Raw genomic sequence first — 19,808 nt, forward strand, 5'->3', positions numbered from 1 at the left:
AGAATAAATTGCAAACTTGTAATTACTAATTACAACAAATCATCATTAAAATAAACCGTTCTCAAACTCTCACTGAAGGCATGAGATTACAAGAGAATGTCAGAATTCAAGATCAAATGATCACTCAAAGATTGGGGACGTTTGAAACACGCTGAAAAATAGTAGCAGGGAGTCTCACACATCTGTATGCCAACGTTCACAGCAGCATTATTAACAGTAGCCAAAGGTGGACTAAAATGCTCAATGTGGTATATATAAAATGTTGCTTTTTTTAGATTCTCACAATGTTTTTTTATGAAAATCTCACTATAAACATCATTACTTTATGAATTCAATCAACTTCATCTATATAGAAGAATTACATCACTAGTAGCAAGTAGGAACAATATCAACCAAACCTTTGCAGCAGTTAGATTTTCCATGGGATCCAAAACATTCTTATGTACTACTACTAGTGAAATACGGATTCCTTTTCAGTAGGACAGACATTAAGAGATCGACTTACCAAACTTGTCTTTATCACGTTGTTCTCAAGATCTTGAATCTGGGCCGCTTGATGTTTGATGGTTGCTTCTTGTGTGGCATTTTTAACCTGTAGCCTAAAATGCAGAACTTAAGATAATTATTCTCACACATAAATTTAAAACAACATCACATACTTACTGAACAAATGAGGGTATTACAGAAATCCTTAAAATGTTGTCAAGAGGAAGATTTGGGAATTGTGCCATTTTTCTCACCGTGTTTTGTGGATAAGGTGCAAAATTCAGAGATAATATGCCACAATTCTGCATTTAAAAATAGCTCAAAGCTGGTATTTGTATCCAGCTTAACAATGATATACTGGCATAACTAATACATTTCCCATACTACACTGTTTATCTGCTTTATAAATAAACAAGTTATTTTCTGTGAGGTTTAAATTATACTTTTGCACATGATCTTTCATCTCCTCAGCATATCTTGTGGCCTCTCCAGGTCGTTTCTGTTCTTCTTGCAACTAAAATAGAGAAAAAATAATTTTAACCACTGAAAATCCAGTAGAAAACCATCATCGGTTTCTTTAACTAATTTTTTTTTTACTTGAGAGAGAGACAGAGAGAGAGAGAGAGCATGCAGAAGTGGGGGAGAGAGACAGAGGGAGAGACAGAGAAAATTGTAAGCAGGCTGCTAGCTCAGGGTGAAGCCTGATGTGGGGCTCGGTCTCATGACCAGTCTCATGATGTGGGATTTGGGATCATGACCTGAGTGGAAATTAAGAGTCAGGACCTCAGCCAACTAACCCACCCAAGCGCCGCTGTAAGTAAAATATTTTTGGAGCCAGCCACCCTCTCCTCTACATGCTGATTGATGGCTACTTTGAGATCATAACAAAAGAGTTCAGCTTCTACAACAGAGACTATGGCCTACAAAGATGAAATGTTTCAATACTCTTACAGAATAGTTTACCAACCATACTCTCCTACAAAAACATAACATCGTTAATGTTTTTAAATTATATATGATCACATAAATGTACAAATGTATCTATTGGTCAAATGGAGGATATATAGGAATTTACTTTATGGTAAACATTTCTATTTTCATATTCCAAGCACCACATCAACTATGATTTTACATATTCACATAGGTGAATTACGTTCCTATTCTCGTGATTATGAAACTGAACACGCTGTTTTCAGTGACAAGATATTTCATGGAAGAATTTGAGAAGCAATATCCTAGTAGGGGCCAGAATGCCTGGGTCTGATTTCCCAGTTCTGCTCATTATGAGCTGTATGACCTTGAGCACACTACCTAAAACTTCCATGTCTCAATCTCTGCATCTGTAAAATGAAGGTAATAACAGCACCTACTGGGGCACCTGAGTGGCTCAGTCGGTTCAGTGTCTGGCTCTTGATTTCAGCTCAGGACATGATCACAGGGTCATGTAATTGAGCCCCACATCAAGCTCTGCATGGACAGTGAGGAGCCTGCTTGGGATTCTCTCTCTCTCTCTCTCTCTCTCTCTCTCTCTCTCTCTCTCCCTCTCTCTCTCTCTCTCCCTTTTTCTCTCTCTCCCTTCATGCCCTTCCCCAAAATCTCTCTGTCTCTCTGTCTCTCTCTGTCTCTCAAAACAAAGGACTTTAAAAAAGTGATCTCAAAATAAATAATAATAGTATCTACCCCATTGGGATGTTGGGAAGATTACATTAGGAAATAATAGATGAACAACTTAGAAGGGTACGTGGCACATAGCTCTAAGTGTCTGCATGTAGCATGATTACTGTTGCTGTAGTTTGTGTTCCAATACAATGTGATAGTTTAGGCAGGTGGCCTGCCAATACAAGTTTTCCCCTATACAAATTATACTGAAGTTATTCTTCATTCCACCGCAAGTGGTAGCAAATGGGGAGCATGAGGCCCAGAATATTTCCTCAGTACTTCAAAAAACTTTGCCAATGCCACTAGCCAACAGTACTTTTTTCCACTTATAATCCTTTTAACTTACTTCCTCTCTATACCACTGAGTGGACAATGCTCACAGACTACGGTACAAATAGCACCTCCTTGACTGAGTAGTAGATCCTTTACATGACCATCAGAGGCAAGGGAAAGCCACTGACATGGAAATAAATGAGTCTTGCGAAACTAAAGTTCCTCAATCATTTCATGTCCATACTCTTTACGTTAGGCTGCTTTAGCATGTACTCTGATGAAGAGATTAAGGGTTTGGGGTAAAAGCATATCAGAAAAGCTGTCCCCAGATATTTGCATTGGTAAAGTAATACAAATCTATAAATCACAGTTCTGGCTGTGTAAGAAAGAAAGACAAATTTAGCATGCTTTTTCATAGTGAGAGGGAAAAAAAAAACCTAAACATTTGATTGAACATTTCTCCTCTATTTGATTAAGTGCTTTCATTAATAGTTTTACTTATATAAGCGTGTGTGTGTGTCTTTGTGTGTGTGTAGAGAGATATACACACATTTTTTAACGTTTATTTTTTGATACAGAGCACGAGACTGAGTGGCGCAGAACGTGAGGGACACAACAGATCCAATTAGGCTCTGCTGACAGCAGAAAGCCCAATGCAGGGCTCCATCTCAAGAACATGGAGATCATGACCTGAGCCAAAGGCAGACTCTGATCAGACTGGAGCCAGCCAGGCACCCCTCAATTTAGTATTTCATTTCTTAGCATACATTTAGAATAAAAGCTTTGCTATACCAATGTTTCCAAGAAGAATTTACTGATACGGTATAAAGTACTTAATTTTATCGGAAAAACTGTTAAGTTAAAGTATTTTCAATTTATACAAGGATAAGTATCACACGTATCAAATATTACTATCCCTTAAATTTATACTTAGGAAGACGAAATTACCTGTCATGAAAAAAATAAAAACAATGTCAAATAAAGGACTAAATTGTTCTGCACAGGCTAGATGACAAGTGTCAAGAGAGTTAAAGCTAATGGGAGTTACAACAGTCAGAGAAAGTTCATTGGAAAGGAGACTGTGAGCCAAGTCTGAATAACATAGGTTTACTCAAGAGGAACAGAAACTAGAAAGACAGTAAGGACAGCATGCGTAACGGCTGAGAGATGGTGAAATCAACCCAATTAACTCAGAGGATAAAATCTGATGGCAGAGACATTAAAAACGGGTGTCCACACAAGAACTACATAAATGTTCATAAGCAGCAGTATTAATAGGCAAGAAATGGACACAACCCAAAGGTCCATCAACTGATGAATGAACAAGGGCCTTAACCCACAATGGAGTACTGTTTGACAATAAAAACAAATGAAGCACTGATATAAGCTGTAACCAACACAGATGAACCCAGAAAACATTAAGTAAAGTTAGCTAGTCCCAAGGGACCACACGTTGTGTGACTCCATTTATATGAAATATTCACAAGAGGCAACTCCATTGAGAGACCAAGTAGTAGACTGGTGGTTGCCTGAGGCTGGGGGCAACGGGTAAGGGTTTCCTTTCAGGGTGACGAAAACATTCTACTTGATGGCAGTGATGGTTGCATGAGTGTACACAGAGACAGTGAACTGTGCGTGGCAAATGGGTGACTTTTATGGTATGTGTTTTGTACCTCAAAATAGCTTAAAAAAAAAACCCAATGGCAGGACACAGAGAATGTTCTTAATTCTCGCTTTTGGGCGCCCATACTATACATGATCTGAATATTTCCGTGCTTTGACAATATGTGTAAAAGGCAAAGAAAATGAAGGAAATGCCGAAGTTCAAGTGGTTTGTTAAGTGATCTTTCTGTACAAGTCATCCTGAAATCAATATGCATTCTTCTCAAAAGTGAAGATGAGAACTAAGACAATTATCTGAAACATCCCATTAAACATTATCTTCTGATTTGATCCAGCTTGCCTCATCATGGTAATAGAGATATCATTAAAAAACATTGTTTAGTAGGGGACAAAAGTCTCTTGGGACACCTGGGTGGCTACGTCAGTTAAGCGTCCAATTCTTGCTTTCAGCTCAGGTCATGATCTCATGGTTCATGAGACTGAGCCTCACACTGGCTCTACACTGACAGCATGGAGCCTGCTTGGGATTCTCTCTCTCTCCTCTCTCTGCCCCTCCCGTGTTAACACGCATGCATACACTCTCTCTCACTCTTTTTCTCTCAAAATAAATAAATAAACTGTCACAAAAATTTTAAATTAAAGAAAGAACGAAAAAAGTCTCTCAATTTCTGTGGGGAAGGATACAAAAGCCTCAACTTTCCTAAGAGTAAGTATTATAAGAAAACAATGTATAACACAAATAGGAGAAGGAGAGGCAGAAGTTTATGAAATAAATGCATTGTAAAGATACTAAAATCATAATAAATTCATTACAATGAAAATACCAAAGAAAGCGGTCCATGGAAATTGGTATCCTAAAACACTTTATATTATTTAACCAGCTATAAGTTAGCTGTTGACAGGTTACACTTACTACATACCTGACTTCTGATTCGAGCTAATTTCTTCTTGAGATCCTGTGTTTCATCTTCCAGAGGAAGATATGACGTAACCTCTGGGGAAGCCTCTGACATAGACTGTTTCTTCAGAGTATCAGCCAGTTCTTGTTGAAGTTGTCTCGCAACTACCTAATAAGACATTTCTGTTACTGATTTTCTAAATCATCTTATTATTAAATTATGTTAATAATAGACAACTCTCACATACGTCCTTTGAGAAATATCAACACATACATCAATTCACCGTCTTTTTGTAACACATACACATTCCTGTTCACTGAATTCAGTTAAAGACACAAAAGGTGTTATCTCCCTGCCCAGTTCTGATATTTTATGGTGTCTCTTTCCAGTCTTAGCACGACAATTTCATCCTGCAACATGTGGTTTTTATGCAACCGATCTTGTGTTTTCTCATGATTATCAGAAAGCTAAGAAAAACCAAGCACATTTTCAGATAGCACTCAATAAAATGGCAGTATCATGATTTTCTTGGAAATGAAAGTATAATCTGTGTTTAAACAATGAAAAGGTTGCAGGGGGTGCCAGTGTGGTTCAGTTGGTTGAGTGTCTGACCCTTGATTTTGGCTCAGGGAATGATCTCACATTCTGTGGGTTCAAGCCTCGCATCAGGCTCTGTGCTGACAGTCAGGAGCCTGCTCAGGATTCTCGCTCTCCCTCTCCCTGCCCCTCCCCTTCTTGCATTCTCTCTCTCTCTCTAATGAATAAAGAAACATGAAAAGAAAGAAAGAAAGAAAAAAAGAAAGAAGGAAAGAAAGAAAAAGAAAGAAAAGAGGAAGGAAGGAAGGAGGAAGGAAGGAAGGAAGGAAGGAAGGAAGCAAGGTTACAGTAAGTGAATATCCAACTGGAAAAAAATAACATTGGCTCCAAATCTCAAATTTTAGACAAGCATAAGTTCCCAAAAGTTCAGAACTTTAACTGAAGATAATGAAGGCATGAAAGTAAAAAAGAATTTGTGAGAAAAGTGTTCAGAATCTCAGAATTGGAAAAGCCTTTCTCTGACTTACAACAAACCAGAAGGCCTAAAATAATAGATTAATAAATCTGACTATACTTAAAAATTGACTTTACAGTAGATATCGAACACAGCGACCCCACAGTAAAATCCTTAGCTCTGCATATACTCGGACAGATTAAATTTCCTAAAATTCTTCTTTCCTGAGAATATTTCATAGATATCTACTTTGCTACCATTTCTATAGTCAGTTATAAGAATTATATCTATTGATAACTGAAAAATGTAGGCACTGTACTATAATAGAAACACTTCTACATACATCAATGAACTCATTTGGTTATCACAATTCTAGAGTGGAGAGATTAAAACGGTGAGCTGCAGGACTCTCCCCAGGTCTTCTCACTCCACAACTAGTGCTCTTGCACCAACCGCTGCCACTTCTCTAGTGTAAATACACAAGTACGAAAGAAGTCTTGTATTTCAAAATACTCATAGGAAATAAGGTGAAATTTATACATCTCTTAGAAAACCATGAGATTATTTACTGCTGCAATAACTTGCATTTCCTCTTCATGTTGAAAACAGTAATAAATATAAAAGAGGGGAAATACACTCAGCTATTTTATTAGGAATAAAATACCTATCAATAAATTATCATTAAGTATATACCACAGCATACCATTGTTATCAAAAGTTCCTTGTAATGAAATAGGATGCTACTTGAAGCAAAAGTGTTACTTTTCTCAAAAGTAGGAGACTTGATACCGAAAATATGATCAGTGAACTGGCTACACTTGTCCTCCTGTCCATTAGCGGAAGTATTCACCTAAACTATTAATATATCAAGGCAGTGAAGTAACTGTTCAAAACTAAAACACATGTTGCTAGTAGCAATAGTTTTGAGATTAGGGAAAGCTCATCAATTCCTACAGAAAGTAATAAAAGCCTCTCCTTTGGACGAGGACATTATGAATGTCACTAGTTGTTGCAGACAATGCATTTAATCAAGAATATTATTTTATCCAATGAAGCAAAAATGCCACCGTCCCCCATGACCCTCCACAAAATATATGTGCTTTTAAAATCCTCTATAGTTTCCATGATGAACAGAGTTCAGTTTCATATGTACATACATATATATATATATATATATATATATATATATATACACATATATATACACATATACACACACACACATATGTATATATATACACACACACACACGGAGAAAAAAGTAATAATAACTAAAAAATAGAATGTATACAAATACATACACACATGTACTTCAAAATAACTAAAGAAGATACCTTAGAATTAGTTTTCTTATGAGCCATTTCTAGCTCCTTTTGCTTGCAAAAGAGATTGTTTAGGCTTCCATCTTGTAAGACTCTGGCCTTCTGTTCTGGAGAAAGTTGCCACTGAGTGTCACTGTGCTCTTCTACAACCTGGAGACACATTTCATTATGATTCTGGTCTCATACCGTTAAAAAAAGAAGGTCAAAAGCTGAAGAGGAGAACTTTAAAAAAAATGTTCAAAAGAACATAATCCCATGTTTTAATTTATTTTAAACCTAAATAATATATATTGAGTCAAAGGGATACTATAAAATATATATGTATAATATTACACTATGTAATATAAATGGAAATACAGTTTTTATCAAAAACTGATTTACCTGATTTTTTGTGGCCTTCAATTCTGTGTTTAGCATTCTAAGAGCGAGTTCAACTTGTTGTTTTGTTTCAACTTCTTTCTTATATTCTTCTTCTTTTCTTCTTAACTTTTCCCTAATATTTTCATATAACATATCAGCATTTCTTCTTTCTTCTTCTTCTTCTTGTTTTAAGGTACATCTGCAATTACATGTGCTTCTTTTAAAATTTGTTTTGTTAGACATAAAAAGTTCATTTTATGATACGGTTCCACATAAGTTGGCTTATTATCCAAATGAAAAATTTCTATGTTCTCCAATTGTTTTCCTTGTAAGGCTCATGTTTTTAATTTGTCACTTCAATCTCTTCCAAACCATATATACAGTTGAAAAGAAGCCAGGAGAAAGCATTATGCAACTTCGTTAGTTTTAGTCAGTAATAACTCTGGTAGATGTTGTAGGAAAGAAAGTTTGAAATTATTCAGGAAAGTTAGAGTTGAAAATTACCCCCTTTCCCACAGGTATAATTATTCCTCCATAGGACAGATAATTCAGTTTCTCATTAAAAAGAGAAGTTGCTGTTTATAAGCAAGTGTATCAATTCACTGGAAATAAAATTTCCACTTGACAAAACCTTACAGGTACCTCCAAAAAGATGTGCAGTGAAAGAGAGCACCTGTGGATGTTGTTTACACAACATACACGTGCAGATTACTGTCATCCAAGACTACGCTGACGAGTCGAATATCTGTTGCCTATACCTTTTGTTTCTTCTTCCACAACACTTGCAACTTACCTTGTTGATGATTACCTACTTTATGAATCACTTAAACATCCCTTCTAGAACAACACAGGATACGTATTAATTAAGTAAACAATAAAGAGTAATATGACCTTTCAGCATACACTTTTGAATTAATTTTATCTACCTATGACAGAGATGCTGAAAAAACTTCTCAGTAACCACTTTCCGTATTACTTTTTTGTTAATGTTTATTCATTTTTGAGAGAGAAAGGGAGAGCCCATGCATACAAAGGGGGGGCAGAGAGAGAGAGAGAGGGAGGCAGAAAATCTGAAGTGGGCTCTGCACTGACAACACACAGCTCGATGTGGGGCTCGAACTCACGAACCCTGAGATCATGACCTGAGCCAAAGTCGGACGCTTGACTGACTGAGCCACTCAGGCGCCCCCATTTTACTTTGTTTAAATTTTTTATTGAGAGAGAGATGACACAAGTGAGTGAGGGTGGAGAGAGGGAAAGAGAGACAGAATCCCACGAGGGGCAGACAGAGAGGGAGAGACAGAGTGAGAGAAGAGGAGCTCATCCGAAGTGGGGCTCGTGCTCACCCAAAGCAGGGCTCGAGCCCACCCAAAGCAAGGCTCAAACTCACGAGATCATCACCTGAGCCGAAGCCAGATGCTTAACCAGCTGAGCCACCCAGGCACCCCCACTTTACCTTTTAACACCTGCATGTTAAGAAGCAAACGGAATCAATTTTGGCGAATTTTACTGTCTTGAGAAAAATGACCATTTTATACTCTGTTGGTAGGTACAGAAAGTAATATAAACTTTCCTGAGAACAATTTAAAAATATGGATCAAAGATCTTTTTAAAAATTTTTATACTTTAACCAGATTACATTATATTGAAGAATTGACTCCAAGCAAGTAACCAGACATGTAGAAACAGATTTATATAAAAGACATTCCTGACAGCATCAATTAAAATACTGAAAGATGAAAAACAAGCAGAATTCAATCTCTTAAATAATGATGTTTCTTGGACTATGGTGGACTTTCATATGGCCATTAAAATTGTGATTTGGAATATACATTAAAGTATTAGAAGTATTCACTGTTAAGAACTTGCTGTGTTATTGCCAAGAATCGCACACCTCACAACACTAAACAAGTATTCTTTCCAGGAAAATCCCATAAGGTAAGTCAGCAATTACAAAACTGCCCCTACACATCTGTAGTATAAAAGGAAACAGTTGAAATATTTCCTTAAAACCAAGATGCTGTACCTCAAACTGCAGAATTCACGTTCCCATTCTACTTTTTGATGTTCTAACCATGATATCATGTCTTTGGCTTCCTGTAGCTCGTTTTGTAGTGCACTAACCATTTTGTCCATTTTTGTCATTTTTCCCATAAGAAGTTTACAGTGATTTTTGTTAAGTTTCCTTAATTTCTCATAGGAAACACGTATATCTTGGATTTTCAAGACGCCAGCAGAATCTGCATCAGAGAAGAAACAGAAATAAAATAGATGAGTACTTTTTGCATATACAGGCCTGTGCATCTTCAATTCACTCATTCACACATTGAGTAAATATATACCTTCAATGGAAGATGTTATACTCAGCTCTACAATTGCAATAGAGAAGACCCCTGGCTATCGATTAGCTTAAAGTCTAGTGAAGGAGCAAGACAACTCAAATGGTAATTCTAAATTCAGATAGTTCCTATTAGAAGACAGAGTTCTGTGATCATAACTTGATCTAGATTGGGCCCAAGGAAGATAGATGTCCCTGAGGAAGAGATAAATATACTGAGGAATGAAGGATGAGCAGGAGACAGTTAAGCAAAGGAGGAAGACAAGCACTCTCGACAGTCTAGAGCATGTGCCGAAGTTTCACTGTAATCTGCTTCTGGCCAAGATGGGGTAACACGTACTGATTGATCTTCCTACCTGAAGCAAGCAAAAACAAAACAGACAAAATACAATTTTAACATGATTTTCAAGATGCAGAACTTCAGACAATTGAGGACAATGATCCCTGAAAACAAAACACGTTAGCCTAACACAGGCCCAAACTCACTGCCTTGAGAGAGTTTTCAGGCTACGAAACAAGATAAATAAATTATTTAAGGAGATTTCACCAGACTCCTTGAGTCGTGGTGGCAAAACTGAGAGTCTGGTGAAGTCAAGGCAGATAGAGATGACAGGTCAGCATCCAGGAGAGGAGAAAGCAGGGCACAGAAAGAACCCTGGGCATCTGCACAGGGTCCCCTTTGGCTATTCAGCAGAGGAACAACCAGTGCATACATGGAAGGAAGTCATCAAGGGAAAAAAATTCTGAAAAGAGTAGAGGAAACACTGCCTGGTGCTCCCACAGCACGAGGGACAGTATCTATTCACATTAGCTAAGATCGAAAAACTCATAATTTGCCTTAGGCTGATCACCACTCTGGATTCATCCAATAATTCGTAAGAGCAAGACTAAAGGATCCAACTGTTTGTAAGTAACTTAACTATATCTCCAAAACAAAGCATGGAAAGATAACTAGAGGCATAGAAGCTATTGTTTTAAAAACCAAATAGCACTTACAGAGATGTAAATTATGTTAGCCAGGAACAATACGATGGGTAGGAATAAACACATATTAGACATCACAAAAAAAGACTGAAGTTTAACATTGGAAACCTGGGAGAAAACTTCAAGTGGGAAATACACAATTGCCCAAAGAGGCAGGGGAAAGTGGCAGGAAAAAAATGGCCCAAATCTTCCTAAACTTCATGAAAACTATAATCCCACTGACCCAGGAAGGATCTGTCTAGGAAAGAAGAAATGGAAGTCAACTCTTGTGATTTGCCTAAACTCTATGCGATGTGGTATAACATTACTGGAAGGGAGACTGTGATGCTGAAGCCATAGACTATAAACCCTAAACCAACCACTAAAGCAGCAAAACTGAAAAGTTCTAGCTAGGAAGCCTAAATAAATAGGTGAATAAATGAATACATGAATAAATGAATACATGAATAAATAAATAAATGGATAAAACTGAATCATAAAAATTACTCGATTAAAAGAAAGCGGAAAAAGAAGAGAACGGGAACAAGGAGCAGATAGGACAAATGCAAGTCAAACAGCATGATGACATATTCAAATCAACTATCTCAAAAATCACAGTAAATGGCCATTTGTAGCAACGTGGATGGAACTGGAGAGTGTGATGCTAAGTGAAATAAGCCATACAGAGAAAGACAGATACCATATGTTTTCAGTCTTATGTGGATCCTGAGAAACTTAACATAAACCCACGGGGGAAGGGAAGGAAAAAAGAAAAAAAGAGGTTAGAGTGGGAGAGAGCCAAAGCATAAGAGACTCTTAAAAACTGAGAACAAACTGAGGGTTAATGGGGGGGTGGGAGGGAGGGGAGGGTGGGTGATGGGTATTGAGGAGGGCACCTTTTGGGATGAGCACTGGGTGTTGTATGGAAACCAATTTGACAATAAATTTCATATATTGAAAAAAAAACATCACTGTAAATGAAAACGGTCTAAAAGCCTCAACTAAAACGCAGACTGTCAGAATGGATAAAAAAGGAAGACTCAACTGTATGCCACCTATACAAAATGCACTTTAAATGTCAAGACAGAAATTTGTTCGAAAGACAGGAATATGATATACCACACTAACACTTGACCAAAGAAGGCTGAGCTAGAGTGGCTCTATGAATAGCAGACAAAACAGTTTCAAGCAAAAAAAAAAAAAAAATATTACCAGCAATAAACAACAGGTCATTGTATAATCATAAAAGGGTCAATTAAGAGCAATCTTAAATGTTCATGTATCTGTTAATAGCTTCAAAGTACATGAAGCAAAAATTGATAAAACTGAAAAGAGAAATAGGCAAATTCACAATTATAGTCTGATATTTCAACACGCTCAACATCAGCAAGGGCATAGTAGACTTGGCCGCCACTATTCTTCTCAAGGATCTATGGAACACTTACCAAAAAAGACTATGTTCTGGGTCAAAAATAAATCTTAATAAAAGGAAGAAGTCAAGAGGCCTGAAGTCATAATAGTGTGTTCCCTGACCACAAAGCAATCAAATCAGAAATCAAGCACAAAAATATCTCTGGAAAATACTCAACTATTTGTGAACTACAGAACACATCGAAATATCCCCTGGGTCAAAGAAGTAATGAAAAAAGAAAAAAAAATTAGAAAGGATTCTGAACTGAATGAAAATGAAAACATAGTAGAATTTGTAGAGTCCTGCTTTAGTAGCACTCACATGAAGACTGATAGCACTGAATGTATACATTAAAAAGGAAGAGGGAAGTGCGGTGCTCCTTGCTGCCTTTGTGGCTCCTCCCCCAGCTTCCCAAGGCACCCTGCCCTGCCCCGCCCCACCCTGGCAGTGGCTGGAGAGCAGGTGCTTTGTTCACAGCGCACAGCAGGCACTTGGGTGGGTGGGGGCGGGGTCCGCCAATGCTGGGAATTGAAGGTGGGGGAGTAGCTGTAGGAGGAGACCCCCCTACACTGAGGTGGGCATAGGCCGGGCCCGGGTTCTGCTGGAGCGGGAGGCGGCGGTGGTGGCAGAGGCATGGTCCTTCTGGAAGGGAGAGCCCAATGCCTCTGCACCTGTCTCCCCTCCCTTCCTCTCCGCCCCTGCCATGGGTTTTGTGTTCTAGCTCCCCATCTTTTTCTCACTACCTACATCATCACCCTTCTTCCGACTTCGCTTCCCAGCTTCTTGCGACCCTTTCTCACACTTAAGCCTCAGTTACTCAGGCTCTTTTCACCCTAGTCTTGCCGGAGACTTCATATGCCAGCAGTCTCTCTCATGGGATGTCCCCATCCTTCCCCTCTCCCCACATCCTATTCTGGGCTGATGGCAGCCAGAAATCCTTCCTATTGCGTTTACCGGCAGTTTCTACCTGGCCCTGACGCTTGGCGCAGATCAAGTCCACCACACCCACGCTGAGAAGTACCCCTAGGAGAACCACTTGTCCCATGGTGGTATTGGACAATGTGTTCTCGATTTTCCTCTGGTTGCTTATTTTAGTCTGAATATTTGTTACTCTCCACCGCTATACTTTACAAACGTATGTTTTGGTTGCATGACAAGGAGTTAGAAATGAGCCAGAGACCATTCGCAGGTAAGGAGAAGATTTAGACACTTAGGATTCAAGGAAGAAAGGAGAAACAGAATGTTAAGAAGGTTAGATTCCTCAAAGTATTTTGATATCTTTTGTGATCTGAGGAAGTGGAGATTACTGAGCCTACACAGATTGACATTTTGGGAGAAAATTTCATGGTGCTTGATTCGCTCTTGGAGTAACGTGAACACAAGTTCTCAAACCTGCATATTCTCTCAGTTGGTACCAGCTGTATATCTGAATGTTCACTTTCATCAGAACTTGTATCAGAGAAAGAATGGGAGTCTGCTTCAACGAAAATGACTACCTCCGGGACCTGAAATCGGTCATTCTGTTTCCTAATAGTGTATATGGCCATTTTCGTGGGAACAGATCAGGATTTTTACAGTTTACTTGGAGTATCCAGGACTGCAAACAGTAGAGAGATCAGACAAGCTTTCACGAAGTTGGCATTGAAGCTACAATCTGATAAAAAACAAACACACAAACAAAAAAAACAAAACGAATAACCCAGGGCGCCTGGGTGGCTCAGTCAGTTGAGCGTCCAACTTCCGCTTGCTCGGGTCATGATCTCACAGGTCGTGGGTTAGAGCCCCGCGTCGGGCTCTGTGCTGATGGCTCAGACCAGGGGCCTGCTTTGGACTCTGTGTCTCCCACACTCTCTGCCCCTAACCCACTTGCATTCCGTCTCTGTCTCTCTCAAAAGTAAATAAACACTAAATAAATAAATAAATAAATAAATAACCAACCAACCAACCAAATGAATAATCCTAACGTTCAGAGTGATTTTCAAAAATAAATAGAGCATATGAAGTACTCAAAGATGAAGATCTGTGGGAAAAGTATGACTAATACGGAGAAAAGGGATTTGCACTTGATCCAGAAGGTGGCCTGTATGAAAGCTGGGATTATGATCGTTATGATTTTGGTATTTATGATGATGATCTTGAAAGCATGACATTGAATAGAAGAGAAGTGGATGCTGCTGTTCATTCTGGAGAACTGTGGTTTGTGAACTTTTACTCCCCAGGATGTTCACACTGCCATGAATTAGCTCCCACATGGAGAGACTGTGTTAAAGAAGTAGATGGATTACTTTGAATTGGTGCTGTTAACTGTGGTGATGATAGAATGTTTTGCCAAATGAAAGCAGTCAATGGATCTCCCAGCCTCTTCCTTTTTAGGTCTGGAACGGCCACAGTGAAATATCACGGGGACAGATCAAAGGAAAGTTTGGTGAGTTTCGCCATGCAGCACGTTAGAAACCCAGTGATGGAATTATGGACAGGAAATTGTGTTCACTCCATAGAAACTGCTTTTGCTGCTGGTATTGGCCAGCTGATCACTTTTTGTTGCAAAGGAGGAGATTGTTTAACTTCATAGACACGACTCAGGCTCAGGGGCATGTTGGATGGTCTGGCTAATGTAGGATGGATGGACTGTGCCACCCAGGACAAACTTTGTAAAAGTCTGGATATTATCACAAGTACTACTGCCTGTTTTCCTCTGGCGCCACATTAAATAACAGAGAGAAAAGCAGCGTTTTGTTCCTTAATTCATTGGATGCTCGAAATGTATTTGGAAATCACGCATAGTCTTCCAGATTTTGAGCTACTTTTGGCAAATACACTAACAGATCGATTGGCTCATCATCTGTGGCTCTTATCGTTTAGTTTTGGAAAACATGAAAATCCAAATGATCTTGAGTTGAGGGAACTAAAAACTCTACTCAAAAGTGAACAATTCAAGTTGGCAAGGCTGACTGTCCCTCTGCACCAGACATCTGTAGTAATCTCTCTGTATTTCAGCCATGTCTAGCAGTATTTAAAGGACAAGGAACCAAAGAATATGAAATTCATCATGGAAAGAAGATTCTATATGATATACTAGCCTTTGCCAAAGAAAGTGGTAATTCTCACGTTGCCACACTTGGACCTGAAAATGTTCCTGCTGATGACAGGAACCATGGCTTGTTGATTTGTTTGTGCCATGGTGTCCACCATGTCAAGCTTTATTGCCAGAGTTACAAAAAGCATCAAAGCATCTGCGTGGTCAGCTTCAGTTTGGTACACTAGATGGTACGGTTCACGAGAGACCCTGTAACACGTATAACATTCAGGCGGATCCAACAACAGTTGTATTCAACCAATCCGAGGTTCATGAATAAGAAGGACATCACTCTGCTGAACAACAGATCTTGGAATTCATAGAGGATCTTAGGAACCTTCAGCGACCTCCCTGACACCCACCACTTTCAATGAACTAGCTAAACAAAGAAACTATGATGAAGTCTGGATGGTTGACTTCTACTCCCATGGTGTCATCCATGTCAAGTCCTAATGCCAGAATGGAAAAGAATGGCCTGGACACTAACTGGACAGTTACTGTGGGCACTATAGACTGCCAAAAGTAACATTCTTTTTGTGCCCAAGAAAATGTTCAGAGATACCCTGAGATAAGATTCCCCCCCCCCCCAAAACCAAATAAAGCTTTTCAGTATCACAGTTACAATGGCTAGAAGAGAGATTTGGGGCACGGGATTTCGACCTCAAGCATCCACAAATCTGATGACTCAGACTTTCGATGAAAAAGTTATACAAGGGAAAAATCACCGGGTGATTGAATTCTATGCTCCTTGGTGTGGACCTTGCCAAAATTTTGCTCCAGAGTTTAAGCTCTTGGCTAAGACGATGAAAGGAAAAGTGAAAGCTGGAAAAATAGACTGTCAGGCTTCGGCTCAGACATGCCAGAAAGCTGGCATCAGAGCCTATCCGACTGTTAAATGTTATCCCTATGAAAAAGCAAAGAGAAACATTTGGGGAGAGCAAATAGATGCCAGAGATGCAAAAGCAATCGCTGCCTTACTAAATGAAAAATTAAAAAATCTCCACACTCATGGAGAGAGAGATGAGGATGAATTTTAATGATGTGAAGATGAAGAAAAAAGAGAAAAGGAATTGTAACCCATGACATCAGAGGAACATCTTTGTAGGATGTTGCTACATTCTGGGTCACAATAAAGCAACATTATCTCGGAATTGTAATTGCACCGTCTGAATTCTGTACAACATTGGTATAAATGAAGGGACTGCAAGCTTTTTCTGTAAAAGGTCAAACTGTAAATATTTTAACCTTTGTAGACCATATACTTTTGTCACACAGTACTTTGTTTTTGCTTTGTTTACAACCCTTTAAAAAATCTAAAACTTTTCTTACCTCAGGGCCATACACAAACAAGCCAAGCCACATTCAGTCCACGGGCCATAGATTGCTGACCCCTGGAAATGATACTAAAACTGCCTGGCTCAACCAGGAGCCTGCTCTGTCAAGTACATACATGTCTAGGGTCTATTCCTTAAAGTTTTGTGGCTGGCCTGAAAGGAAATAATTAGGTATTTATTTACCTGTCTGAAAAATTGTGTGAAATGGATTGTGGCCATAGTGTAATTAAAAAAAACCACACCCCCCACACACACACACACAATGTGGCAAGCAGATAGCCTATTTTCATGGTGTATTATAATAAAGAGATTTTCTTTTTTTTTCTTTCTAAAGGTTGAAGAACTGATTTTAATTTTTCACAATTGAGAAAAATTTTGATAAAAAACTGCCAATAGATTTCTACAGTATCTAGAAGAAGAAGAAGAAGAAGAAGAAGAAGAAGAAGAAGAAGAACGAGGAGGGAAGGAGGGGGAGCAGAAGAAGAGGAGGAGGAGGAGGAGCATAGAGGAGGTGCAAGAAGACAGAGGAGGAGGAGGAAGGAGGAAGAGGAGGGAAGGAGGACAGGGAGATGGAGAGGGAAAGGGAGAAGAAGAAGAAGAAGAAGAAGAAGAAGAAGAAGAAGAAGAGAGAAGAAGAACAAGGAGAACGAGGAGGGAAGGAGGAGGAGCAGAAGAAGAGGAGGAGGAGGAGGAAATAGGAGGCAGAATAAAACAGAAGAGGAAGAGGAAGGAGGAAGAGGAGGGAAGGAGGACAGGGAGATGGAGAGAGAAAGGGAGCAGAAGAAGAAGACGAAGAAGAGGAAGGAGAAGGAGAAGAAGAGAAGAAGAGGAGGAGGAGGAAAGAAGAAGGGGAAGTGGAGAGAAGGAGGAGAGGGAGAGGGAGACAGAGTGGGAAAGGGAGAAGAAGAAGAAGAAGAAGAAGAAGAAGAAGAAAAGAAGAAGGGGAGGGGGAGGAGGAGGAGGAGAAGGAGGAGGAGGAGAGGAGGAGTAGGAGGGAGGAGAAGGAAGAAGGAGAGGAAGAAGAAGGAGAGGAAAAAGAAGAAGAGGCTGAAGAGGATGAGGAAGAAGAAAGGTCTGAAATCTATGACATTGGGTTCCACCTTTTGAAACTAGAAAAGGAAAACAAATTAAACCCAAACCAAGCAGAAGAAAGGAACTAATAAAGATAAAAATCACATGAAAGAATGCAGAAAAACGATAGAGAATAATCAATGAAACCAAATGTTTTCAGGAGGTGAAAAAAGGATAAATTTCTACCAAGACTGATCCCAAAATGAAGAGAAACAACGGAAGTATTAACAATATATCAGAAATTAGTAATGTAACTAACATTACTGGAAATTCACAGACTAAAAAAATAACAAAGTAATATTATGAACTTTATATAATTAATTTGACAACTCAGATGCAGTGGGTAAATTCCGTGAAAGACAGAAATTATCAAAGCTCAATCAAGAGTGAAGGGTGCCTGGCTGGCTCAGTTGGTAGAACATGTGACTCTTGATCTCTGGATTGTGTGTTCAAGCCCCATGTTGGGTGTAAAGATTACTGAAATGAAATGAAGTGAAATGAAATGAAATGAAATGAAGTGAAATGAAGTGAAATGAAATGAAGTGAAATGAAATGAAATAAAAAAAATAAAATAAAATAAAGGAAAAAAGAACAGATAAACTAACTAACTCTATATGTATAAAATAAACAAAAGTCTTAGATAAAGATCTTTCCACAGAAAACAATTCCAGGGCCAAGTGGCTACACTAGTAAATTCATCCAACATTTTAGGAAGAAATGTTATCTATTCTACACAAAGTCTCTCCCAAAAATGGAGAGGAGAAATAATTCTCACCTCATTCTATAAGGCTAGCATTACCTGAAACCAAAACTAGACAAAGATACTACAAGAAATAAAATTCTGTCATAAGCATGGGAGCACAATTTCTGAAGAAACCATCCACAAATCAAGTCTAACACTACATTGAAGAGGGGGGTGTGTCAACATGGCAGAGAAGTAGGGGAACCTGAAGTGACCACATCCCTCAAACACAGTAGTGAGGCAAGAAGATGTGGAAATCTAGGAATCTGGGCTACAGCGTGTCACAAACATCTCCAGGGGGCCATGGGGACAACTTGCCAGGTCATGGAGATTTTTAATCTATTCTTTCTGCACCTTCTGTATCTCCTTCTTATTTTCCTTTCTCTCTCTCTCTCTCTCTCTCTCTCTCTCTCTCTCTCTCTCTCTCTCTCTTCACTGCCTGGATTAAGTTGTATAGTTTCTCTGATTCTCTGCCTGGTCAATTTTTTGTCTTCTTCTCTTTTCCTTTGCCCCTGTCATTTCTCACTTTGTTTGAGATAAGGCATCTTCCATCACCCCCCCACTGTTTAAATTCTTTTCCAAGGTTACATTATGAACAAATCTAAGCACACCTGCTGGAATGGCCAACCCAACAATATGAGTAGGGAAATAAAGCAACCAGAGTCACAACAGAGAGCATGAAACACACTCCAAAGATACCTGTTGAAGGGCCAGGCCCTGGATAGTATATGACCCCTTTTTAAAATAGTAGTGCTCACAGGTGCAGGACACATGACAACTAGGAACACACATAAAGTATTGAACACTGATGAAATGGAAGAATTCTCCTCAAAAGAAACTCCAGGAAGAAATGAGAGCTAGAGAATTGCTCAAAACAGATATAAACAATATATCGGTTCAAGAATTTAGAATAACAGTTGTAAGATTAACAGCTGAGCTTACAAAAAAGCATGGAAGACAGCAGAGAATCTATTGCTGCAGGGATCAAGGAACTAAGACATAGTCATAGCAATTAATAAATACTGTAAATAAGATGCAAAATAAACTAGATGCAGTAACAGCAAAGATGGAGGAAACAGAGGGGGAATAAGTGACATAGAAGATGAAAGTATGGAAAATGACGAAGCCAAGAAAAAGGGTGATAAGAAAATATTAGACCATGAGGGGAGTATTAGAAAACTAAGTGATTCGATGAAATGTAATATTTATCCGGATCATAAGAGTTCCAGCATAAGAGAGAGACAGAGAGAGAGAGAGAGA

The 19,808-nt window shown here is 38.9% G+C and overlaps 1 protein-coding gene and 1 pseudogene across 10 annotated transcripts in view; one reads left to right on the plus strand and one right to left on the minus strand.

Annotated features, from left to right (window-relative positions):
* LOC147572807 (ankyrin repeat domain-containing protein 26-like) overlaps positions 1-19,808 on the minus strand; it is a 626,452-nt gene that overhangs the window by 352,919 nt on the left and 253,725 nt on the right. For 7 of the 10 annotated variants that reach the window (XR_015245799.1, XR_015245800.1, XR_015245802.1 and 4 more), the window contains 5 exons: positions 9,640-9,853; positions 7,635-7,812; positions 7,266-7,403; positions 4,962-5,108; positions 506-599 (listed from right to left, as the gene is read on the minus strand). The exons of the other annotated variants lie outside the window; for them this stretch is intronic. The gene's annotated coding sequence lies outside the window, so the exon portion shown is untranslated. The remainder of the gene's footprint in view (positions 1-505; positions 600-4,961; positions 5,109-7,265; positions 7,404-7,634; positions 7,813-9,639; positions 9,854-19,808) is intronic. 10 annotated transcript variants of the gene reach the window in all.
* LOC147572812 (endoplasmic reticulum disulfide reductase DNAJC10-like) lies at positions 13,792-16,438 on the plus strand (annotated as a pseudogene).

This window comes from Puma concolor, chromosome E4, assembly GCF_028749965.1.
Source record: "Puma concolor isolate L17-30 chromosome E4, mPumCon1.1.hap2, whole genome shotgun sequence".
In the NCBI taxonomy this organism is placed as follows: Eukaryota; Metazoa; Chordata; class Mammalia; order Carnivora; family Felidae; genus Puma; species Puma concolor.